At 56.2% G+C, this 25,548-nt stretch overlaps 1 long non-coding RNA gene across 1 annotated transcript; it reads right to left on the bottom strand.

The window, feature by feature from the left end:
- Positions 1-7,633: 7,633 nt before the first annotated feature.
- LOC123850855 (uncharacterized) lies at positions 7,634-23,790 on the bottom strand. The gene is made up of 5 exons (XR_010405446.1): positions 23,325-23,790; positions 19,322-19,452; positions 19,030-19,140; positions 8,673-18,923; positions 7,634-7,889 (listed from the first exon to the last, which is right to left on the bottom strand). It is a non-coding gene; the product is annotated as an uncharacterized LOC123850855 (long non-coding RNA).
- Positions 23,791-25,548: the final 1,758 nt, after the last annotated feature.

Consider the following 25,548-nt stretch of genomic DNA (forward strand, 5'->3'; position numbering starts at 1 on the left):
TTTAAAAAAAGGGGGGGAGGACTGCACTCTCCATTCAGTTGCCCACTAGCCACACTTGACAATTTGTATTTACACTAATTAAAATCAAGCAAAACATAAAATTCCATTCCTTAGGCACAAAAGCCACATTGCAAGCGCTCAACGGCCACCTTTGGTCAGGGGTTATGTGCTGGATGGTGCAGACTCAGAACATTTCCATCATCCCAGAAAACTCTGCTCCAGCACTGGCCCTGGAAAGAAGTCAGATGAAATGAAAAGCAGTGCTCAAACCCGCTGGAATTGAGCCACATGCGGAGGAGTGGGTCTTGGAGGAGGCCATGAAGGACCAGCGACCCAGAGCAGGGCCCACCCCCAGGCCCAGGTCCTCCCTCCTTCTCCTCCTGCCCCTCACGCCCCAGCCCCAGCCCCAGCCCCAGGCCTGACCTGGCCCTAGGCCCATCTGTAGCAGTCCCCATCACCCAGGGGCACAGAATGGGGCTTGTAGGGACGTGTCAGCATGCGGCAGCTGGTGACCATGGCCCAGCTGGGGTGGTGCCGGCAGAAGCACCCCCGCCTGCCCTCATCCCACAGAGCTTCGAGGGACACAAACCTAACGCTGGGGACGGGAGCTGGCTGGGGGCTGCAGGCACTTGGATTCTGTCTGCCATCCAGAAGACGCTGGCCACCAGTCCCCCACCCCCTCACCTCCCCCCCACACCCCCATCCCCGACCGGCCCCCCCGGGGGGAGGGCACTGTGTGCTTGTTTCAAAACATCTTCAATGGTCTCGGAGCCTTTGATGTCAGAGGATGTCCTTGGCTGAGCTCCCCATGTGCTGTTTGCTCTGGGGTTTTCCTTTTATTCGTTTTGAAATTCATCTCGTTAAATTGGTTGTGTAAAGAGCAAAAGAGGGAACCCAGCGGAGAAGAAAAATGCTACAGTTTATAGGGGAAGGGGAGGTGAAAGCCCATTGGTGGCGAGTGGGGCAGCTGAGAGCAAAGGCCTGCTCATCCACCTTGTCCTTCAAGGCGTCAGCACTTTGACACATTAAAATCTCTTAGAGTCTTTATAGAAGCCACATAGACTTCTCCTGGATGAACATAAAACCCTTAGGAGATCCTAATGGAACCCATGTAGAAGCTTCATAGAACCCTTTCAGAAGCCATATAAAATCCTCATAGAATTCACCAGACTGCTCCTGGAAGCCTAAATCCCCCCTGCCACACACGCACGCACGCACACACATGCACACACACACAAGCATGCGCACGCACTCCCGTCCCCACCATAGAAAGAGCAAGTCACCTTGGACGGGCCTCCTTTCCTCAGACAAAAGCCACAGGGCAGATCTCTCTCTTGTGTCATCATAGGGGCTGCAGACAGCCTCTGCCCAGGGTAAGGGGTTAACACAACCTACTGTGGCCCGACCAGGGCAGGCATCTGTCTTCAAGCCCTTTGTTCTGTAAACCTGGTCCCTTGGGAAGAGGGGAATCGTGTTCATGAGAATCCCAGGGCTTCTGAGAAGAGAAAAAGTCCCAACACCTGTATGAAAACTCGTCTTGGTGGCCTGGGTGCAGTGCTCTCCTGAATGTGAGCCCACGAGCCAGGGAGGTTGGTCTATATTGCTTACCCATGTCCCAGCACCTGCTCCTGGGCCCGGCACAGAGTGGGTCCTCAATAAATCTTTGTTTAGGGAATAAATGAACAAAGGTGTGTTTGCAGGAAAGGACTCCAAGGGCTCAGAAGGGCGCCCACCAGGAGGACAAGGCAAACGTGACCTGGGCCACGGGTCAACACAAGGCCTGGGCCAGGCACTGGCTGGGGATCGGGACAGAGAGGTAGACAGAGAGAGACTTTCTAGTCAGGGTGAAGCCAAGAAACGGGATTCTGGAAGCACCAGGGCCAGGTCTATCTTGAAGGCATCTTGGTGATGTGTGGCCAGGACCCACAGGGCTGGTCTCCGGCCTGTCCTGGGCATGTGGGGTGAGCCAGAGCTGAGGATCAAGTCCTTGAAGGATGTGGAAGACTTTTCTGGTTATGTTTTCATTTCCTCTCAAGCAGTAAGGCTTGCTGTCATTCTTCGGAGTTGCATTCTGCCAGAAGCCCCCAAACTCCACCTTCAGGAGATTTGTAGAGGCACGTGGAGATGGGGTCACACTCCACCAGTCTGGCTCAGGAGCTCGCTTTGCCAGAGAGGAAAGAGATTCTGCCAGAGAGGACAAGACTCCGTCACTGGGAGCCCCTCCCAGGAAGCAGCAGGGCTGACTCTGGTCAAACAAAGCGAACTCTGCATGTCTGTCTGTCCATCTGCATTGCAGGGACGGCACCACCTGTCTCAGCAGCTCTCTGCACGCCCGGCAGGGCCACAGCCCCTTCACTGGGCCTGGCTGGGCACGGACAGGAGCCCTGGCATCCAGGAGGGAGTCCTTTTAGCCCCACGAGAGCAAAGCAGCCCCTGGATATGTATGTTTTTAAAAAGAAAGGAAAAAAAGAGACAAAAAAAGCAATTCAGGCACCTCTAGCCCAGCACTTTTTTACAGAAAACATCAAACGTCCTACTTCTGCCCACATTCAAATTCAGACGCCTGGAAGGGACAGCTAGAACTTAAGTGCGCAAAGAAACCACACCCCAGTCAGTCCTGGTGGCTGCCTGCATGCACAGCCCCCTGTCCCGTGTGCCAGCAAGGCCTTTGGGCAGTGGGGAGCAGGGCTTGGCCTTCGCAGGAGGTTCGGTCAGCAGCTAGAACCTCGGCAGCCGCCGCAGACAAGCTATGGGAGGGTAAGGCAGAGCACGTGGGACCATATCACGGGGGTCTTGGACTTTGTGCTTCAGCACTGGGGAGCCTTTGGAGGGTTTTGAATAAGAGAGTGACTTTTTTTTTTTAAGATTTTATTTATTTATTTGACACACACATAGGGAGAAAGAGAGCACAAGCAGGGGGAGCGGGAGAGGGAGAAGCAGGCTTCCCGCAGAGCAGGGAGTCCGATGTGGGGCTCGATCCCAGGACCCTGGGATCATGACCTGAGCTGAAGGCAGATGATTAACGACTGAGCCACCCAAGCACCCCGGAGAGTGACTTTTTAGACATGTGCATTGGAAGTGTTCTATTTAGGGAAACCGAATGTTCCAGTGTGCCTGGCTCCGTCCTGATTTTCCGGGACAGTCCCAATTTATGCCTGTTATCCCCATTAACTCCCTGTTAAACTCTCAAAAGTACCCTGGTTTTGTTTACTGGATATTTTATGATATTATGGAATTATTTTTAATTTTTTAAGATAGGAGCTTTGCGGTTATGTTAAAAAAGAGATAGAGAGCTCTTATCTTTTAAAGATATGCACTTCAATATTTATAGATGATTGTCTGAGATTTGCTTCCACATAATCTGAGGGGTGGGATGGCAGCAGGGAGTAGGCAGGAGTAGAGATGACACGAGATTGGCTGAGTTAATAATTGTCCACATCAAAGGTCTGGTGTGGATACACGGGGGTTCATCAAGCCACTCTCTCTATTTCAGTATTTGTTTGAGATTGTCTGTTATAAAAAGTTTAAAAAGAGGGACGCCTGGGTGGCTCAGTCGGTTAAGCATCTGCCTTCAGCTCAGGTCCTGATCCCAGGGTCCTGGGTTTGAGCCCCAACTCAACTCCTTGAGTCTTTGGGCTTCCTGCTCAGCGGGGAGTCTGCTTCTCCCTCTCCCTCTGCCCCTACTCCCATACACCCCCCCATGCTCTTTCTCTCTCTATCTCTCTCTCAAACAAATAAAATTCTTAAAAAAAAAAAAAAAGTTTAAAAAGAAAGCATCCCACTGGACAATAAATACGGTCACTCTAGTTCAATTGCCAGGAGGGATTTTGCCCTCAAGGAACAGCTGGCAACATCTAGAGGCATCTTGAGTTGTCACGACGTGGGGTGGGGGTGCATGCTGCTGCATCTCGTGGGTACCAGCCAAGGAAGCTGCTGAGTGTTACCATGCACAGCACGGCCCCCACAACAAAGCATTATTCAGCCCGAAGTGTCAGTGGTTCTGAGGCTGGAGGACCTGGGCTAGTGCTGTCGTCTGTAATTTACTTTAAAGCACCAATCCATGAACAGGAGGGATGGTATGTTTGTGGAGGAGTTCACTGTAATTTACGCTCTAGGGATGATCAGTTAACACTTAAAGGAATTCATACTATGGGAGTGGCTAGCAAGAGCTTCAAACACAATTACCTAAATCCGCTCCCCAAAAGTCATTAGTTAGCATGAAAGGTATTCTAGATAATTTCTCATTGGTGAAGTAAGTGATATTCAAAAACTGTGTTTGGCTAGAAAATGGTACAGACACCCATGCCTTCATTGAGCAAGCCCCATGGACCAGTGCTCTGGGTCTGCTCCCGTTTGGTTCTGGGTCTCTCTCTGAGCCCCAACCGCCCCCCAACTCCAATAGAAGTTTCTGTCTCCTGATCCAACTGGAAGGTGGGCTGGTCCCGCTGCCAGCACATAGGCTTATCTTTGGGGCACTGAACTTTTCGTGCGCGTGCTTGCCGGCCTGCCTAAGGACAAAGAAGGGGGGAGGCCCCCAGGCTTAGTGGAGAGGGTCAATGATGGTTTTGTACCTCCTAGCTATTAAAAATAGGTCACTGTGGCAGAATCTGGTCTGAAATTTGCTTTCATTGTAACATCCCATCACCTGAAGACTCAGAACCCCCACCTAGTCCTCGGGGACACCAACGTTTACCTAAGAGCCTGAGAATCAGGGAATGGCCACGGTGACTGAGATCAGTAGGATAATGCTGGTGGTGTGTGAAGGGGTTAGATGGCAGAGGAGACTGGACCTTTTCCTTCCTTCTGCATCTTTCTAATAGCTTTCTAATATCCCTTACCTCCCTGGTGCTAGTACTATGTCTCACACTTCTTCCCGTCCACCGGGGTCTCACCCATGTCTCCCAACACCCACATCTGTGGCCTCAACCACGGCCAGGAATGGTCTTTTTGTGCCCAGGGCTTCCAAGGCAAGGCAGTAAACACCCAGGACCCCTCTGGGGCCTGAGTCTGGCCTCTGTGGCTAGAATTCGTCATGGTGGCCAAGATTGGCTTTCGGCTTCCTTTCATCAATTTCCAGTCCTTTCTTCTAGGACACGGAGGCACGAACAGGCTGCCTCCGTGTCCTAGAAAGCCAGGGGGCCTGGCTGCTCAGCACCACACTTTCTGCCCCCGGCTGAGCTGCCTGGTCGTAAGTGGTGGCCATGCATCTAGGGGGCAGGGGGACCATCAGTGAGAGCGGCTGGGAGGGCCACTCAGGAAACCTTTTTTTCAGCCCTCAACAGCTCAGGGAAAGTGCGCTTATCAGAGCATATTCTGAAAGCCTATTTGTCTGGAGAGAAGTGGAGAAGGCGCAGAGCACTGAGTGTTCGAGTGGGAAAAGGGGTGGGCACCGCAGGGGAAGAATGCCAGTGTTAAGGGAGGTGGGAGGATGTAGAGAGAACCTTCTAGAGCTGTCACGAGATGAACTCTGCTAACGTCACCATTCTGAGGAGAAGCACTGCTGCCCTAGCCAGCCCCCAACACACGTGTGCACACACACACACACACACACACGCACGCACACACACACGCACCCCAAGAGGTCCCCGAGCTGCATTAGTTGGCCTCATGGCCCTTTCTTCCCCAAGGTCTCAGATTACATGTCTGACACGGAGTTTTCCTAGCTGCTAATCCCACGGGTTGCCGGCTCCCACGGGGCCTCCCAAATGCTCCCACTGGCCCAAAGACAAGCTCCCTCGAGGGGCACCTCTGAAACAGACAGAAGAGTCTCTGCAGGAGGCCGAGACACCCCTGGAGGCGTGTGTTCTTCTATTTATCAGCGATCTCTGGCACAAGGCCATCATGGCCAAGAGTTGCGCCACGGGGAAGCTTCCGGTGGGAGGAGAAGGCGTTCTAGGCCTCCCATCATCCCCATAGTCCCCTTCCCCAAACCATGACAAATAAACATATACTGTAACAAAACAAAACAAAACAAACCCCAAACGAGCGTGCTGCTTCCGGCCCTTTTCCCACCAGCCGAGTGGAAAAGGTCCGAGTTCCGCCAGATCCCAGCCCACGGTAGCGCTGGGACTCTACAGGGCAGGTGCACTGGGACTCTACAGGGCAGGTGCATGGTGCTTGCTCTGGCCTCGTGCGTCTGGGGTTCTCTGAGCACGGGGACAGGGCCGGGGCTGGTTGTTGTTGACCTCTGTCTTTCCCACAGCAGAGCTCAGTCCCGAACCCCCTCGCCCCGTCCCCACCCCCGCCCCCACGCGCAGAGGACGTCAATGAGTGTGGGCAGAAGTTAATCGCCTGGCAAGTTTGGATTCGCATCTTTGATCTGCAAACCTGGCAGTGCGGGTAGAGGAGAGAACTCAGGATCTGGGGGCAGACAGACCGGGGCTTGCATCCCGGCTCTGTCACTTATACCGAGTGACCTTGGGCAGTCGCTTCACTCCCCTAAGCGTGGCTGTCCTCGTCTGGGAAGTGGGGACAGTTGTACGTAACTCACAAGGGCCCGCGTGAGGGGCGATTACACAACGTGCACAAATAGCCCAGCCCAGCGCCTGGTGGCCTCTTGGCCTCCTCTTGGGCATTAGCCGTGCCCAGTGATGAGTGTTTTAGTCTCGGTTTGGGCGCTGGGCTTTCTGCGTTACTGGCGTAGTAAGCGCTTTATGTAGATCCTAATCCTCACAACTGTCCTTTGAGGAAAGCATCATCATCAACAACAACACCATCTTTTCAGAGCCCAGGAAACAGGCCCAAAGACCTGATGATGCTTGGCCTAGTCACAGAGCTGGTAACTGGCATTGCTGTGGTTCGAACCAAGGCATTCGGTGTTGGCACCTGCCCTCCTAGCTCAGCGACCAAACTGCTCCAAGGCCACTCGGACTCAAAAAGGAGATCGACAAAGGGACGTCCTTTGCTGCGATCAGACATGATTGCTGAGTTCCTACTGGAGAACTAGGGGAGGTGGTCTCAGGCCCACCTTTGGATGCTCACTGTGGGGTCCTGGGGAACGGCTCCAGCCCAGGCCTGCGGGAGGAGCTTTGCTGAGACCTGGCGGGGGTGGCCCTGCCCATCACGTCTTCCTCTGCAGCCTGTTTGCCTGCCAGGGCCTTTGAACAATGATTAACTGCAATGGGCAGGCCAGCGCAGGCCGGGACGGGCTCCGTGGGTGAGCTCACCCCTTGCACAACGGCCGCCGCACCCGCCTGCCGGGCTCAGGGGCGACCCAGGGGGCAGGGCCAGGCAGGATCCAAGAAGCTGGGGAGACGGCCCCAGGAAGGACAAGGGACAGCCTGGCTGCCGGTGATCACCACCATATTCTGCGCCCCTGGTCCCCAGCTTGTGGGGCCGCTTCTGGGGGCTCCCGTGTGTTCCAGGAGCAGACTCCGGCCCCAGGGCTTGGTGGGATCAGCCTTGCTGGAGATGTTTTTCAAACCCTATCACCTGAGCCTGTCCCCTGTCTTCCAGCCACAGATCAGCATACCCAGATGGGACTGGAGGAGGTAGGAGCTCACCCTGAGGGTCCCCCCACGCCCACTCAGAGCCTTTGGCTAATGGAGCCACACATAGCCCCTCAGCACCTCCTGCCCTGTCCTGGCTACACCAGGAAGCATAGGCACACGCAGGTTCCAGGTCTGGTGTACCCGCCCACGCGTCACCCCCAGGGCCCCTTCCCTAGGAGCACCCCGGTTCCTGGAGCGGTGGTGGTAGTGAAGTCCGTTTAGACTGGGCCAAAGCCATCTCCAGACGTGCTGCTGGGCCCACACCCCCGTGCCCAGCCTCACCGGAGGCTCTGCGCCGCTTCGTTAGCTGAATGGACTAGGCATGTCCTCGGTCCTGCATAAAGGCTGCGCCCATTTCAGGTCTGGCTCCACCGTTTCAGAAGTCCAGGGAGGGTTGAGCTGTGTGGGTGGGAGATGGGGTGAGGGAGGGAAAGATAATTTCTCTGAAGCTCAGAGGGGGTGCCACAGACAGGACTGATCCTCTCCCCTTCCTCAATATTCCAGGAAGGCCAGGTCTGCTGGGCCAATGAGGTGTCTTAGCTGACCTGTGGGTGCCCCCCACCTCCCTACAGTCCCCAGTGGTGGGGGCACTAAGGAAGGCTTGGGCCTGGCTGGGCTGCCTGGCCTCTCCTCACAATCTGGGGACACCGTGACCTGAGGCTTTCCAAAAACTTTTCAGCAATAAACAAAGGGTGGGCTCCTCCTGAATACTTTTGTCCCAGAGTCACCTGCCCAGCCTCAGGGAGCTCAAGTTTTGAGCCATCCTGTTTATTCTCTCATAATGCCATCCCACACCCGAACCTGGATCTCATCCTCTCAGGGCCACGTGAGACCCCTGCCTGCACCCCTCCCGTCGACCTTCTTACAGTAAATCCTTTCCTTTACTCGACACCCACTCCTGACGTGAAGAGAACAGAATGTGCTCACTGCGCCTCAGGAGCACGTGACCTTGTGGGGGAGACAGGTCAGAATTTCCATGAAGGAGGCCTGTCCCAGCTGCTCTGCCTTCTACACAGCACCTTCTGGATACCGGGCCCTGTTCTAGGCGGGTCCCCTGTAGTTCCTGGTTTTTATCCCACGAGCTTCACAGCAGGGTATGCCCCCCACTGTAGCTCATGAGGGAAAAGCAAAGAAATTGAGCAACTTGCCCAAGCAGGTAAGTCGCAGGGCCAGGATTCGAACCTGGGCAGCTGTGCTCTTAGCCGCCACGGTAGGCCGCCTCGGAAGCAGCAGAGGAGAGAAAGGGGTGGCCGGGTGGTGCCTGAACCGGACGGCGGCAGAGCTGGGCCTGAGGTGTGAATGGGAGTCTGTCAGAGAAGCGGCATGGGGCGATCGGGATGGAAGAAATAGTACCAGCAACCCCAGGGAGGAGACGGGGACAGGGGCCCATGGACCCCCATCCCCCTGTCTGCTCGGGGTCTCCCAGAATGAGCACATATTTTCGTGTTACAGGTAAAACCGAAACACACACAGACACGATAAAGACTGAGTAGCATGTCAAAAAGCAACACCCCAGAGCAAGAGTTGGCAACCGTCTCTTGTAAAGGCCAGATGGTAAATATTTGAGGCTTTGTAGGCCATACTTTTTCTGTCACAACGACTCCGTTCTGCCATGAGAGCTCCAAAGCAGCCACAGACGGGATGTGAACAAATGGGCATGGCTGTGTGCCAATAAAACTTTATTTATGGACATGGAAATGTCACACGGTTTTCACATGTCGCAAAATAGGATTCTTTTAAGTGTTTCGCTCCTTTAAAAGGTAAAAAGTGATTTTAGCTCACAGGCTGTACAAAAACAGGCAGGTGGGGAGCCATGGGCCACAGTTTGCCAACCTCTGCCCCAAAGGCTCACAGAGCTGAGAGCAAATGGAAGCTTCAGAGAACTAGTTACGCAGATTGGCTAGAGCCCTGGAGCCTCAGGAGTGAGGAATGGACCAAGACTGGGGGGATCCGGAACCACCCCTGGGGTGCCTTGAGCCCTGAGAGGAGGTGTTGTCACAGCAGGGTCAGCCCCAGGCTCCGGTTCCGATGTCACCAGGCCCTGACTGTGAGAACCCGGTGTTTGCTTCTCTGAGATTCAGTCGCTTCAGCTGTAAGATGGAACATGCCGTTGACCTTGAAAGTCCTATGAATGGGACCAGCTGGGGTGGGGTGTGGGTGAGTGGCCCTTATTAATTCATACCATTGTTTTGGTTATTCTCAAGATTTTAGGCGGGAACTTAATTCAGATACAGCTTTCGGAAACATCTCCCCGGTGGCCATGTGAAGAATGGGTCAGCCTAGGTGTGAATACCTTCCATTTCGCCCTCCAGATCCCCCCTCCACCTGCTGCCCTGGGCTGGGGAAGCCCAACCTTTGTGGACAGCGTCAGCTGACTCCTCCATCCCCCCTCACCCCCCACCAGACTCAGCCAACAGGGAGCCCCAGCAGGGAGTGGGGGGGTGAGAAAGAGACTAAGGTTCTCAGCATTAACTCCCTGCAAGGTGTCTGCAAGCTGGCTGAGCCCATGAGGGAAAGCCAAAGTACTAGGCCTGGCGGACCTCACTAGTTCTCAATGTTTTCCTACCCCTTGCTCACGTGTTCGCAAATTCTTCTGTTTATCTGAATGTGAGTGCAACCTGGTTGATTGACTCAAAGAGAGTGAGACAGGAGAGAGATAGCAGTTAGGAGACCATCGTCATTTTGATGAAGGAAGGTGAAGCAATGGGACTGTGAGGGCCAGGAAGAGCTGGAACTGGGAAGATGGAGATGCTCAGGACCCCCAGGAGGTACCCAGGGGCAGAGGCAGGCATTCGGAATGGAAACGATGAGTTTGCAGTAGTACCCACAGGACACCCAGGTGGCTGGATGCACAGGTGTACCCCAACCCTCCTGCAGTCCTGATTTTCTGCCCAACCGTTAACCACCACCCACTCCATTGTCCCAGGCAAGCCACCCTGTTGGGAAGAGCCTGGGAGCCTTGGAGAGGGGTCAATGCATAAATGGTTGCCGGCCCTTTAGATGCAGGGAGAAGGCTCTCAGATCCATGAACTTAGCAGGGAGGAGTGACAGGGCATGCTGGGGCCCTCAGGAGAGGCCCAGGGGGCCTGCATCCCCCAGGGGCCATGGGTGAATTAAAGCTGGAGCCACCAGCCAGTGATATTGACAGGGGATCCTTCTGCCCATCAGCCAAGGATGTTGAACACGATGAGGCACCTCAATTTGAGATATATTTGGTTTTAAATCTTCCTTTTAACCACCCATCCTTGTGGCTTGTAGGAGGCAGGAAGTTAGATCCAGGCTTCCCTCCAGAGGGGGTCCTGGTATTGGCACATGTGGGGGGCAAGGGGAGGGGTACCGCCTTCAGACCTCTCCAGGGCTCCATCTCCTTCGTAACTGCACTGCCTTCTGATTACATTGTCCTTCCCCAAACAAACACTTGATTGAATATTTTTCAGCTGAGTCACTGCTCAGTTTTCCTTCTCTCAGGAAATCAAACATACTCTGGCTTTGCCTCTTCATCATTCTGACCACAGTCATGCCTGACCTTCTGCTGGGATGGGCATTTAGGCTTCTCTGCTCTCTCTCACCCACAGAGCACTGGGCAGTTAAGAGTCTTACCTCAGATTCACTGCCTTTGAGAGCTCAGCAGTTTGCCCAACACCTCTCTCCATGTGCCCACGACGAATTACCACATCTCCTTCTCCTGAGAGGCTGGCCTGCCTTCAAGCCCCCCACCCCCACCACCTAAGCCCCAGGTCTGGTATTCATTAGTGTCTAGTCGAGGCCTGATTCAGACACATTGCTCCACAGGCAGCCCAGCGGGCACACAGCTAATGCCTTAGGCAACCCAGGTCTGACCAACTGGTTGGTCAAGTCGGATGGTCATGGAGCTAACAGGAACAGCTATGTGGACCTCAGCCTTAGGAGGCTGAGACAGGACCCATGGAACAGCCCCTTGCTCTGACTCACCAGGTGATACTGAAACCTTGAAACATGCAGGAAGGCCTTTTTCCCAGAGAGCCTTCCTGGCTCTGCCATCAGGCCTGGGACCTCTCCTTAGGGCAGACACCCAGCAATCACTCCTGCCTGGTCCGTGCAGACCATAGGGTGTTCGTTGGCTGAGCACTGCTTTCTGGATCATTCTTCTGTGACATGCTAGAGACTGCGGAGGACTTGAGCTTTCCAGAAGATCCATTAGGTGCTCAGCTACCGAACCTACAACTTAGTGGGCATGAAGTAATTACCCTGCAGTTCAGTTGCGGGGGTCAGGGTGGAGGATGGAATGAAAAGACGTTATACAAGTTCGTTCATCTTTGTTTCGGCCAAAGCATTTTTGGCTCAGACTTCATGCAAGAAGCAGGTTTCCCACCACAAAATTCCCCAGGAACACCGAGGTGTGCCCCACAGACTGCAGCCCCTGGGCTCAGATTACAACTAGGGGCTCCACATCCCATCGCAGAATAGGCCGACTATCGCAGAGTTGGCGGGATGCAAGTCTCCATAGAAATCAGTTGCTAGAGACTTTTTCTTAACAAAAGCATGGACATCCCAGCTCACACAAGATGGTGTTGAACAAGGACGTTTCTGATGAGAATCAGCCACCCTGATTAAGGCTTCTCAAAGACTCCTTGGTGTGAAGAGGGTAAACATCCCTCATGGTCCAGTTCACGTAAGGAAGGGTGACATAGGGGTCCCTACAGAGTGTGGGCTTGATCAGGCATTCTCGGGAAACCCACTGGAAATCAGGAAATCTGACGAGCCCTGTGGAGCAGCCCAGGGCATCTTCACACTTGGGAGCCTTGAGGGCCTGGGGGTTTGGTACCGGCTCCCAAGGCTCTGTTTGGGATCCATTTTCCTAAGTGCCCCGAGGAAGGGGGGAGGGGTGTGGGAAACACCTTCCTGATGGGAAGATCTGCTTCCTGTTGAGATTCCCCTGTTGATCTCCTGAGCCTCAAGGTCACCAAGCAGCCTCTGTGGCAAAAAGTCAGATGAGCCTGGATTCTGGTGCCCAGGGTCCGCGCGGCCTGCAGACAGCTCTTAGGAAACTGTGACCCCCGGGGGCTCATTCCAACTGCACGCACGGGACACTTCCAGAGGTCAGGAGCCCCGGGGGTCATTTGAACAGGAAGTTCTCAGGTTACATCAAATGTTCCATGTCACAAATCCCCCACTGAACCCCTTTTCAGGAAGTCATCAGTCTCGGTGGCCTGGTGGGGGAGGGGCAGGGTATCGTAACGGTCACGAGTAGGTAGCGTCTAGCTGTCCCCCCGGTCTGCCCTGGCTACCTGGCTACAGCACCAGCTCTCCGCACACCGCCCACGACAGCACAGCGCAGGGACACGGCCCGAACTGACATCACCAGGAGCTCCAGCAAGAAGCTGAAAAGAGGGCATCTGGCAAAGGCACCCCGAGACACTGGTGTGAGCGCCAGGGATGCTCCTGCGTTCGGGATGGTGGAGGCGGCGAGGAGAGATGGCCTCACCCTCTTCTCTCTCTGTGCCCATTCCTGTCTCTCCCTCCCTCTGGCTTCTAAGTCCTCCTGCTGTGTCCCCAGGCAGCTGCCCCGGACCTGCAGATCCCACGAGGCAGACACAATTCTTTGTCCCACAGACTGCGAACTCCTCAAACCCGCACCCCGTTCCCACTGTGCTTGAGGAGAATCTGTGGGTCAGTGTAAGGGTGGGTGATGAAGAGCAGAGCTGCTTCCACTCCGCCTCAGCCCTGCCCTGGAAGGCTCCCAGAAACTGCTGGAAGTTTCTAGCGTTACACAAGGGTCCTCCTAGCACTCCAGGATCCGGCCGAGTGACACCTCCTCCTGGAAGCCCGCCCGTGAGTGCGGGCAGTTTTAGAATCAGTGAGCAGCTGCTGAGAAAGTAATGAGGGGAAGCAGAGGACAGGAGAGTATGTGGGATGAGGAGAAGCCACAGGGTCCATCGTGGGCTCTTGTTCCCTAGGAGGCTGGCTCCACTGGTGTGTGGCCCCAGCTCCCACGGGTCCTTCTTCCAGGTGGCCGCCCATGGTACAGGTGGCACTGTGGGGACAGGCAGCAGGTAAGAGGGACGGCTTTCCTGGACAGGACAAAGGGAGCATCCAGAAGGCCACAGGGAAGCTGCCCCCGCACAGGAGGTGGTGCTGGGGGGGGGGGCGGGGAGGACACCCTCACTAACTGTGGAGTCTGAGCTCCCCGCCTGGGGGCACCCACAGAGCTGACCACTTCTTCCTGAACCTTCTTCCTGAACCCTCACAGGACGTCTTCCCCGAACAAGGAGGGAGTGCTGGGAATCAGGGGCCACTCCTGGCCCCTGACGCACTAGAGCTCATGACATCACAGTCCCCTGCACCAGCATGCCCATGGGATGGCCTGCTTTGGTCACTGCGGCACCTGCTACAGGGAAACTGCTCTTGGGGAACCAGCACCCACTTCGGCGATGCCCAGAAAGCCTGGAGCCCCCCACCAACTCACTTCCCCTGCCAGACTAGGTTTCTTAGTTCCTTGTCTTTTCTTATCTCTAGACCTCTCCCAATCAGAAATCCTACCCATCCTTCTAGACCAGCCTTGAGAGCCTCCCCTGCCCCCTACCCCCCGACACCCACAGCCCTCAGCAGGCGTCTCCCTCCTTCCCTTGCTCCTACAGGGCCTGGAGTCAACTCATGGCGCCAAGTGCTTGAGTCTGATGGGTGTCTCCCCAGCAGGACCGTGGGGTCCCTAATGGTCTATTCCACTGGGGAGCCGAGGGCCGGGCATCCTGTAGGTGCTCAGGGGGAACTTGGTGATGGACCGAATCCTCAGCTGCAGCCCCTCTGCCCCCTCCCCCTCCGCAGTCCCCACGCCTGCTGGCCTCAGGAATTGCTGCCTGTGGGTGCAGCCCTGCCCCAGGCTTTGCAGGCTGGAGCCCAGCTGCACGAACTTGGGGCCTGGTCTTAGCAGATGATCTGCCCAGGGAACTCTCAACCACTTCCCACCGGTCCCTGGCCACGGCTCCTTTCTCTTCGAGGAACTAACTGCTATTCTGTGAGTCAGTAACTGGGGATGAAGGGAAAGGGTGGCCTCATGTGACAGCTACAGTCATGGGGGAAGGCGCATCTGCTTCCGCTTCTCCAGAGAGACCGTCCCCTCCGTCCCCTCCGGCGGGAAGGAGGCCCCAGTCACGACACAGGTGCCACGTGCATGCAGTCTAACCAGACGGGGTCCTAGACAACCACCCGAATAGTGGAAAGAAACTGTGCTGGGAGCAAGGGGACCCAGGAACTCTTGGTTCCCCCTCTGAGTAGTCAGTTCCCTTCTCTGAACCTCCGTTGCAAGGGTATGGCCTTGAGAGCCCTAAGAATCCTCCGTGTTGTGATTTCCAGAAATTCACATATGTGGAGAAGCGCTGAGGGGCAGCCACGTCCTAAAGGATCCACGAGGGCCGTGTCCCAGGTAGCACTGCCTGCCCCTCTGCCTTCAAGGAAGCCTGCAGCCGTGGCCGTGGGTTCCACCCTAGCGCCACCTGTCACTTGTCCACGACCCAGCTCTCTGAGCCTGTTTCACAGATGAGGAGACCTGAATCCCAGGAGGGCAGGAATGTCCCCAAGATCTAGAGCGTGTCCCTGAGCCTGCTGGTCTGCAGCTCTGGGCTCCTCGCCCCTCTTCCCCAGAGGATGCACCCTGAAGGGTCAGTGTCCTAAAGAGGGCCAGGATGTGGAGGGGCTTCTGGCTTTCAAGGGCTGGGATGAAGGCACCGCCTCTCACAGCCCAGCTGGTAAGGCCAGTTCCTCTGCCCAGGAGCGTTTATGGCTACGCTGGTGACTCCATGTGTCTGGGGTGGGGTGGGGGCTGGATGGGACCACATGGCACCAGAGGGAAACCCTGGAGGGGCGGCTGGGGCCGCAGCCGGCCCTATGCCTTTCATCTCCAGATGCCGGGGCCTCCCTCCCCACATGGTGCCCAGAAGGAGCGCAGGCCTTCCCTCCTGGAAGGCGGCCTGAGGCAGAACCGTCAGTGGGGGGTGGATGGTTAGAATGGGGTTTCCAGTGGGCTACACCTCCCACAGCCCTTGAAGTGTGTGAGGATTTCTGCATTCAAGGCCCTCCCCTCCGCCCTGCAGCCCCCTCCCAGCCTTTCCAGGGTCATTTCTTAGGGAGGCCGGGGGTGGCCGGAGGATGGCGGAAGGGCAGAGAGGGCGGAGTTGCGTGTGTGCAAGGGAAGCCCTCTCCTCTGGGTTGGAGGGTCGCCCCGAGGCTGACAGTGCATCTGTGCCCACTGGTCACACCTTGAAGGAAGTGTCTTCCTTTCTAACGACAAAACCAAGGCATGTCCCCTCACCACGCCCTCTGCCCGCAGAGCTGGATCTGTCCAGAGGGGGCGCTGTTTCTAATGCGTGTGGAGATGTTCTGTATGCCCCTGATGCCCTGAGGCTGGGCTGGGGCTCACCCATCCCTGGGTGGGAATTTGGGTAAGGAGGAAGGTTTGGAAGGCACACAACAGGTGGGAACTCAGTTCACAAAGTGGTATCCTCTCGGAGCCAGAACATCTTTTTCCCAATTTCTGACACACCTGGTTGTTGACCCCCAGCACTCCCAGCCAGGAGACCAAGGGTTCAGCCAGTCAGCACAGGGCCTGCGAGCCCCATGGCTGCCGCCCGGCCAGTGCTCACCTATCTTGGGAAGCCAAAGAGAAATGCATGGTTCGATGTGCCTTCCCACCCAAGGCAAGTCCTGCCCTGTGAGCACCTCCCTCAAGGGAAGGAGGGTGGACGGCCTGGAGCCCAGCCCCCTTCCCACAACCACATCTCCAGGCACTGAAGCCCTCGGGTCAGTTCTGATCTGAAGGCCAGGCCAGGCAAGACCAAGCCCCAGTGGTCTCTGGGATCAGCCAAGTCTCCCATTTTGGGTCTCAGGTATTCCCTCCCCCAGGCATCCCAGGGCTGGGGTTGGGGGGCACAGATAGGGAGGGCCTCAGCCTTCTCCTCCCTGCACTCTCTCCAGTCAAGTCCACCCCCACCCACCCCCAAGCCTCTGTGGGGAAGCCAGGGGAGAGCCAGGACCTAGGCTGCTTGTGACTCTGACACATGGGACCTTCCCTAGAAGCCTAGAATAAGCACCCACACAACAGCGCTTTGGCTCAGGTGATCCCTAGGGGCCCATGCCCCGTGACCCCTCCCACGCCTCCTTCCCCACCTCACTATGCTCACCAGCCCAGGCCCAGGGAGTCCAGCTGAACACTTGCAAGAGCTGGAGCACAAGCAAAAGAAGGGATGGGGAGCCAGGTCCTCCATGTTCACCCTCCATCCCTCACCCTCCCGTCCCCGGCTCTCAGCCCGCCAGCAGAGCCCAGGTGTTTCCCATTAAGGCTTTTATTGTGGAGTCTCGGGCTCTGGCTGAAGAAGGCCCAAGGAGCTACCCTATCCTCCACGCCCCCCACCCCAGGCTGCGCCGACACGGCGGGGCCTGTCCTCTCCCACCACCTAGCCCTTTGTGGGCAGCCTCTCGCCCTCGCTGGGAGGTCACCCAGGGCCTGGCTCCAGGCTCCAAGCCCATTCCTTCCACCCGTCCTTCACACTGCAATAGCCAGAGCATCCTTCTGTGGAACAAAGCTAATTATCCCATGCCCTTACGATTAAATCCACCAAAGGCTGCCCTTTGTGTTTGTGTGTGTTTGCGTGGGTGTTTTTGTTTTTTAACTGCTGGCTCTGTTTTGTAGCACTGACCAGGTGCCATGATGTAAATATTCCCACCCCAGCTGATTTCAGAGTAACAGCGTGAGGTCACTGAACTCGTGCCCCATCAGCACTCACAGGCCAGGAGTTGTTAACCTCAGCACACAGCCATCTCTACCCCTTTCCCCTTGACCTAGGATGCAAAGTCCTCCTCTACTGGCCCCCGTTGTCCCTCCAGCCCCATCTCTCACTGCCTTCCCACCCCCGACGCAGATACCGCACGCGGGGGGGCACCTGCAGGTCCCTGAGTGCACCCAGCACTTGCCAGAAACACCACCTCCTGTGTGGCCTGGCCAGCTCCTTTGGTAATACCCAATTCACATGTTTCCTCCTCTAGGCTGTCTTCACTAACTCCTCAATCCCGATTAGTGCCCGTCCCCTGTGACCCTAGAACACTGCCCTTGGACATCTATATTATTTAGTAATGCATGTCTGTCCTTGCCGCAAAACTGACAGCTCTGCAGAGGCCAGTGCTATGTTCTGGGGTCTCTGGGTCTCAGCCCCTGATCCAGAAGAGGCCTCAAGATTGAGCTGAGGGAGTGAGATGCATGAAGTAGCAAGCTTGGGGCCCAGGGTTTCATGCGAGGAGCTACCTGGGGACTCAAGGCACTCCCTTGGATCTTTCCCAGCAGAGCCCAGTGCCACCTTCTTGGCCAGCTTTCTAGGAGAGCTGCAGGACAGGGACAGGGGACCTGGCCCATACTGCGGGAAGGGGCATCCTCCCCGCTCCTGGGTCTGAGATTCACCAGGTGCCAGCCCCAGCCTGCCCCCTGGCACAGAGGGGCACAGAGCTGGCGGGTGCTGGGGCCGAAGTGACCTGCCGCCCCTCCCAGTTGTTTGTATCCTGGTGACCATGGTTTCCTGTAGGGCGGGCTATCATTATTGACTTTGGCACCAGCACCCAGGCATTTTGGGGAGGCCACCCTTTCCCATGCCTGGGAAAAGCCTCAGGGGTGGCTGGGGCAGCCCCGGCCTAGAAGAGCCCCCCACCCCCAGGTCCTGCCCAGGTGGTCCTTCGTGACCAGAATGGGAGAGACAGGAAGCAGTGGTGGTACAGAGAGGGCCCTGGGCTTCCGAGGGAAAAAGACTGGGTTTGCACGTCAGCTTGGCCACTCAGCAGCTGTACAAAGTAACGGCGTGGGGCCTTGATTTCCTCATCTGTGAAATGGAGGTAGTTATGCCTGCCTTTCAGGGCTTTTGTGAATGTAAGAGTAACATCCACTGTTCATGGAGTGCTTTGTCCACAGCAAAACGTACTTTACTCACATTATCTATGTAATGCCCCCCGGAGCCCTATGAGATCAGACCTATTAGCCCCATTTCACAGATGAGAAAACAGCAAGTGAGGTATAACTCCAAAGCTCCTTCTCCTACCACTATGCTACCCAGTGTCCCTAAAATTAGAGGGCAGGTGTGTGGGGGGCCTGGCACATTCTAGGCACAGCATAGATGATAGCTCTTAATAACTATCCAAAATCCTGCTGTCCGGCATATATCAGGAGATGGAATTTTTTAAAAATCTCTTTCAAAGTTTTATCTGAACCAGAAGGTAGGCAGTTGTGCTCCTGATTCTCAGATGAGGAAAACGGAGGCCCGAGGTGGTGAGGGCTTCTCCACAGCCCCGCAGCTAGTTCCCACAGACCCTGGCTGAGCACCAGGCCCGGGCTCTGGGCCTGCCCTCTGCAGTGGGAGGGCCGGCGTCTGGCTCCTGGGAGAAACCTAGTGTGTCTGCGGGTGCAGGCCAGGAAGAAGGCTGGAAAGACAGGGCCGAGAAGGGCTGATCGTGGGGCCTGGACCGAGAGGGGGCAGAGAGGCCAGCTCCCCACGTCCTCCCCCACCACCCTCTCTTCTGCCCCTACCTTGGGCCACATAACTGAGTTGGGATGGGGGGCAGGGGAGCACGGGGCATGTGAAGTTCCAGCCCCGGGGCCTTGCGCATGTCTCTCTTCTCTCCAGACCTGCGTCCTCACCTGGAGAATGGGAATGCTAATAACACCAGCACCAGCCCCAGTCCCAGGACATCATGAGAATGTGAGGGGCTCGTGGCTGTGACTCCCCCAGCTCCGCAGGTGGGAGCGCAGCTGGGGAGGGCCCCGCCAGGCTGCACTGAGCCACAGCTGGAGGGCACATCTCGGGGACAGCCCGGCCCACCTTGCACACAGCGAAGCCCTGCTCTGCGTCTGCACTCCGAGGCCCGACAGCTTCTTGTCTGTCACACCAGGAGATGAGACTTCTCTCATAGGTTCCAGTGGTAGCACATCTCATACGCGTGGCAAAACATCCTAATTTAAAAAGAGAAAAATATATAAACATTTCATATAGCTTTGATAACCCGTCGTACAGGGAAAAGCGTTTGATAAAATTCTTCCTCCTTCTGTGGACTATGGACAGCCAGCCACTAGCGGATCTGGAACAAACCCACGTCCTCAGGTTCTGTTGTGGCTTAGGAGTAGCCAGGCTGGACCCACCCGGGAGGCTCAGCTACTTCTGCACTGGGGGCCCCTGGGGCCTGGTGTAGACCTTCTTCCCCTGACCCTCAGGCTGCAGGGACCCCGTCCCAGGAGGGTGAGCACCAGGGTCTGCATCATCAAAGCCCCTGGGCCTGGTTAGCAGCAGGTCTGGTCACCCTGCCCTGGCAGGATTCTGGAAGGTGTGAGGGGTGATCTCACCTCTGGCTACATCCTAGGAGATGGGGAGACTGGGTTTGGAGGGAGAGAACACTAGCTGGTGATGTGCACGCTGGGGTCCCCGACGCCTTGCTAGCCTGTGGTGCTGTCCCTGGTTTAACCACAGTGTCTGTTACCGCAAGGCAGCAACAGACCAAATGCTGTCCACCTAGTACCTTACTGAGTCCTCAGGACGCCCTGTGAGGGAGATCACACGACTGGTAGATGGAACCACCAGGATTCTGAGCCCAAGCATCTGGTTCCAGTCTTTGTCGCAACCACCATGCTATTCTGCCTTCTCCATGAGCTGTGAAGGGGTGACCACATCTGCTCCTCCCCACACCACCTTCACTTTGGGGGTTAACAGGAGCACTAACAGCTCCCATCCTGAGAAGCCCTTACACCTGGGGCTGCGGGGGCAGGTGTGCCAGCCAGTGTGGGTCCTGGCCGCTCAGGGCGTCTGGCCCAGGAAGGGCTCTATAGATCCAGGATTGAAGATGCTCCCCTGCCAAGGTCTCTGGGGTCCAGATCGCCCGGTGGACAGCAGGGCGGGGGGGCGGTTCTGAGGCAGCCCAGGGATGCCACGCAGGCTTCCTCTGAGGCTCACACAGGGCCTCATGCTTGCTTGCCTCCCAGGTCTGCAGAGTTAGCATTTTGCAGCTTGTGAGCGTGAGAGGCCCCAATCTGGCCTGCCCCTGTGGTTGCGCAAGCGTTGCCTGGGTCAAGGAGCCAGCAGGGGCCAATATCCTGTTTTCCAAGTTCGAGGTTCACGGCCTGGAGGAAAAGGTCCTTGTTCTTACTGGACAAAGGTATAATCCGCTAACTGAGCCAAATGGGGAGTCTTTTTTAATTCACCAGAGGTGTTGCATGGGCTGCCTCAAAGGAGGAGGGACAGTCAGCCCAAGAGCCCCTGGAGCAGGGGTCCCGTCCTAGCCTCTGGCCCGGGTCTCTCTCCTCCCTGGGGGCCTGCGAATCTCGGCAGGTTCTCACGGGTAACCTCTCCCTCAGGCTACAGGGATCATGCCTTCTGGATCTGAAATCAGGATCTGAAGTTGGACCAAGGCAGTATTGATGTGTGAATCTAGAAATAAGGAAATCCTCACAGCTGAAGAGCACTTGGGTTGTTCTAGTTTGGGGGATTATGAGTAAAGTCACCACATCGCTACCGTGGAATACGATTCAGCAATAAAAAGCAACAAAACTCCTGATACACCAACAGCTTGGACGGAGCTCAAAGGCAGTCTCCTCCTAAATGAAAGGAACCAGACTCAAAAGGCTTCATGCTATATGATTCCATTTATAGGACATCTGGAAAAGGCAAAATTCCCAGGACAGAAAACAGATCAGTGGTCGCTAGGGGGTTGGGCGGGGAGGGTCTTGACGACAGAGGGGCGCCGGGGAGTTTTCAGGGTGCTGAAACTGTTCTATGCTGTACTTGTGAGGGCAGTTACATGGCTGTTTGCATTTGCAGAAGAATTAATTGTAGGACAAGAAGATTGGGTTTTCCTGTATGTAAAACAGATCTCAATTTTTAAAAAAACAGAAAATTACATTTCCTTTTCTGTCCCTTTTTCCACTCATTTTGACCTCAACATAAACTTGAATATCAACAAATCTGACTTAATGGATATTTCCAGCATGTCTCCCATATGCCAGGCCCTCTGTTCTGCCCGGAGAGGGGAGTGGCACCCAGAGGCCTGCGCTCACTCGGGGACACCCCCCACCCCTGCCCCTCCTCAGCTTGTGTCATCAGCTCCTACCTCCTCCCACACCTCCCAACGTGCGTGCCGAGGCCCAGTGCACCCCTATTTCCCTCTTAGGGGCCTCTGGATTGCTTCGGCCTCATGCTGACTGATGAAGGTCAGTCGGTAACTCTGTGCTGAAATACTGGAATTTCTGAGACGTTTCCGTGGTTTATGGGACCATAATATTTGAAGTGGGAACCTGCGAACCATCTTTGACCCCTCCCTCCTCCTTGTCACCCCACCCCTCCCACGCCCCACACAGTCAGGGAAGGGGGGAGGCACAAACTAGCAGGCAGTTGTCCTGGGGGGGCTCAGGCCTACGTGGTGGTTTATCGATATGAATCCTATGTCACAACTTTTGAGGAAGGCAATTGGCAATGTTGTGTTGTTTGTTTGTTTGTTTGTTTTTCACTGACCCCAAAGTGCCCCGACTGTTGCGCAAAAAAAAAAAAAATCAATCCACTGGCGCGTCCTGTTGGTCTTCCTTTCTGAATGTCTTCACACCTTTTCCCAAGACCACCGCTCGTTCCAGGCCATGTACCTCTCACAGGGACCCCTGCACCGGCCTCCCAGCTGGCCAGCCCCCCATTCCCCTCACCCTGCAGCCAGAGGGATATTTTGTTCCTTCAAAATCACGGGCACACCAGGAGCCCGCGCCAATCCATTAGGAAAACGCAAAAGGCCCGTTCGACAAACAGACCAAAACATATGAAGAAGCAATTGCCCTATGAAAAAAGAAATACAAATAGCAAAAACCCATACAAAGATCCCTAAGTTCATTTACAGTTAAATAAATGAAAACCAAAACAACTGTGTGATACCGTCTGCATCCCCCACCCCCGTGGAAGAGGAAAATGGAACTCGCGGCCAGTATGCGTGGTGACCTGTGAGGGGGTGTCTGTGCGTCTGTCACACGCAGCCTGGACGGGCGACAGCTGTGGCAAAGTGGTGAAACCCTTGGAGGGTCATCGGGAGGGACACCCCCTTCCACCCAGAACCCAGTGCTAGGAAGGGGCCCGTGGTGCGTACTCGGAACAGCGCCCTACATCTGCATCCCGAGCTGCCTGCAGAGGCGGCTTCCAGCAGTGGATGCAAGAGCGAAAGCCTGCAGACAAGATGCCCCCCAGGAGGGGAGAGGCGAGCCAGTAATGCTCTGCCCGGACCAAATGCTCCGCAGACATTAAGAAGAACGGAGTAGGGCCGAGATGACCCGGCTCAGGGAAAGGAGCTGCAGATCTCCCCCCGTGAGAGCCATTCCCTCGCTTGCAACTCTTGAAAGCACAGGCTTATCCTCACAAGTGTATGCATGGAAACATTTCTGGAAGCACGCACCAAAAACCTGTTAAATGAAATCGCCTTTGGCGAGGGAGACGGGTGGGGAGGAGGCTTTCTCTTTTCATGGTGGACTTTGCTGTTCTGCTTGGATTTCTAATCACGGACACAGAGGATTTTAAGTTTTAAAATGTCATCGGGAAATATCTGGGTGGTGGGATGTGAGGCCAATTTGGTTTTCTTCTTTGTACTTTTCTGTATCAAAAAGAATCAAAATCAATGTGTTTAAATGTTGCAAAACAAACAAAAACTTTCGCTGCCCTGGGGATAAAGTCCACGCTCCTGAGCTCGCCCTGGGAGGTCCTTTGGCGCCGGCGGCAGCTTCCCCTCCAGTCTCCTGACTCCTGGGTCCCCGCCACAGCCAACCCCACCCGCCTTCCCCACGCCAGAGCCCCTTGCTCACTCTCTTACCTCCGGGCCTTTGGCAGTGCTGTTCCATCTACCTGGAATACTCGGCCCCTCCTCCGCCTGCCTCTTCCTTCCGCCTTCCTGCTCCTCCAGCCTGGCGCCAGGAGCCTGCCCACCCTCCCCCCCGCCGGCAGTCCCGCCCCGCCTGGCTGGCTCCCCAGCACCCCGGCCTCACCTCGGCCCAGCCGGTGCTCCTGTTATGCGCGGAGGGCCTCTCTGCCGGCCAGCATCCCCCCCCCACCCCCGCACTACCTCACAAGGGCCTGGAAGGTAGGGCCAGGGCGCGCGTGCCCGGCATCCAGGGCCCAGCACTGTGCCTGGCACACAGGACGCTCCAGGAACGGCTGCCGGCCCAACTGGCGGATGAGCCCCCGAGGGGAACGAACACACAACACAGCTGGCGCGCGGGCGCATCCCCGCGGCGGGCCTGGTTGCGGGCTGGGGTCCCGGGGCCTCGGGCCGCTGCCGCAGGCGGGGGGGGGCGGTCGGAGCAACCCGCAGCCGCGCCGCCCGCTCGCTCCACGCTGGCTTCTATTTCCTCGGCGGCGGGCGCCAAGGCCCTGAGCAAATATTTTCCTGGAGTGGAGGAGCGGCTTAGCTCCCAGCCCTAAGTGCTGGAAACACCGCCGGGTCGGGCAGGTTCCAGGAACCAGAGGAGGAGCGGGGTCCGGCTGCAGCCAGGGGAGGGGGGCCCTCGGGGCGGCCCTCGGGGCACGGTGCCCACCCTCCGGGCCGCTGCGGTCCGGCCACCCCACCAGCCCGTCACCCTCCGCAGGAAGCAGCCCACTTGCTCTGTGCAGCTCACGGCTGGGAAAGGCTTTTGCCCTGGGCCTCTCTGCCCATAAATTAGAATCCTCTGGGATCCTGAAGAAAACGTAGGCCATGTGGGCCTCCCTCGTTTTTTGCTGAAAAAGCTACAGTGGGGTTTAAAGGAACTAATTAGAATCTCAGAAGCCCTTTTAAAAGCTCCCCCCCAACCCCCACCACCCGCTTTAACTTTCTTCTTGCAGAATAACATACACGGAGTACACTCATCTGAAGCGTATAGCTTGATGATTTCTTTACATACACAGACACCCTTGTAATCACCAGCTACATCAAGCCAGAGAAACTTCCAGAGAAGGTTCCTTTCATGTCCCTGCCTTGCAGACCCCACACCCCCAGCAGAGGCACCACTGGCTTCTATTAACATCGATTAGCTTTGCCTGTTCCGGAGCTTTGTGTAAGTGGAATCATGCAGTAGGGGCTCTTTGGCGTCTGGTTTCTTGAGCTTTATACGTTGCCTGTGATGTGTGTGAAGCCGGTTTGTCCTTTTTGACGGCTGAGTAGCATTCCACGGTATGAATGCTATCAGTTTATTCATCCGTTGTCCTGTTTGGGGGTTGTTTCCACGCTTGGGCTATGGTGAATGAAGCTTCCAGCACACACACACGTGCTGGATTATATGCAAGGCATATGTTTCTCTTCAATAGACCCTGCTCCAAAGGGCTCAGACCCATCGGCTCACTCTCCAACCACATGGCTCCCCATGCCCCCCCCCCCACTATCGTCCATCTCTAATGTCAGCCTTTGTGGTGGGTGTGGTGGTGTCTTGCACTGTGAATAAGCTCCTAAAGACGACTTGACTTTCAGAGCAAGACAGCAGCACCAGGTGGCTACAATGAGCGCCCCAAAGGCAAAGACTCCCTCTTTGCAGTGAGCGCATGCATCATGCTGGATCATAAGAAAGCGCCTGCCCTCAGGAGGCACCCAGGGGAGCGGGACGCCACGGGGGAACCAAATCCCTCGGTGACATGGTGAGCGGTGCCCGAAGCTAAGGGGCACGGAGGACACAGGACTCTCCCTAGAGCTGTAGCCCAGGCTGGACGTGAAGCACGGCCGAGGACCCACTTGGGGGTGCGTTTGCCCTCACACCCACATTCGGAGTGGGTGTAGAGCTGGCAAGGCTCAAGGATGGCCCTGGGTGACAGGGTGCAATGGTGTTGGGGAGTGGGAGGAGGCCAGGAGGCCAAGTAAGGGTGGTGCCCACGGCCAGGCAGGGCTGGCAGGATCCCAAGCCCCTCGAGGGTCCCTTGGCTCAGGACCCTCTCCTCCAGCTCCTGCCCCCGTAACTCCAGGAACCAGCGCCCCACTCTTCCAAGGCGGCCCGCCCTCCTTGCTCCTCTGCCTTGCTCTCCAGGCTGGAGAGGGGCAGGACGGGGTAGGGTTGATGGGGAGAGAGGAGGAC

The sequence above is a fragment of the Mirounga angustirostris genome, unplaced genomic scaffold, assembly GCF_029215605.1.
Source record: "Mirounga angustirostris isolate CCGP_5_RB_7025 unplaced genomic scaffold, mMirAng1.0.hap1 SCAF_10, whole genome shotgun sequence".
NCBI classification, from domain to species: domain Eukaryota; kingdom Metazoa; phylum Chordata; class Mammalia; order Carnivora; family Phocidae; genus Mirounga; species Mirounga angustirostris.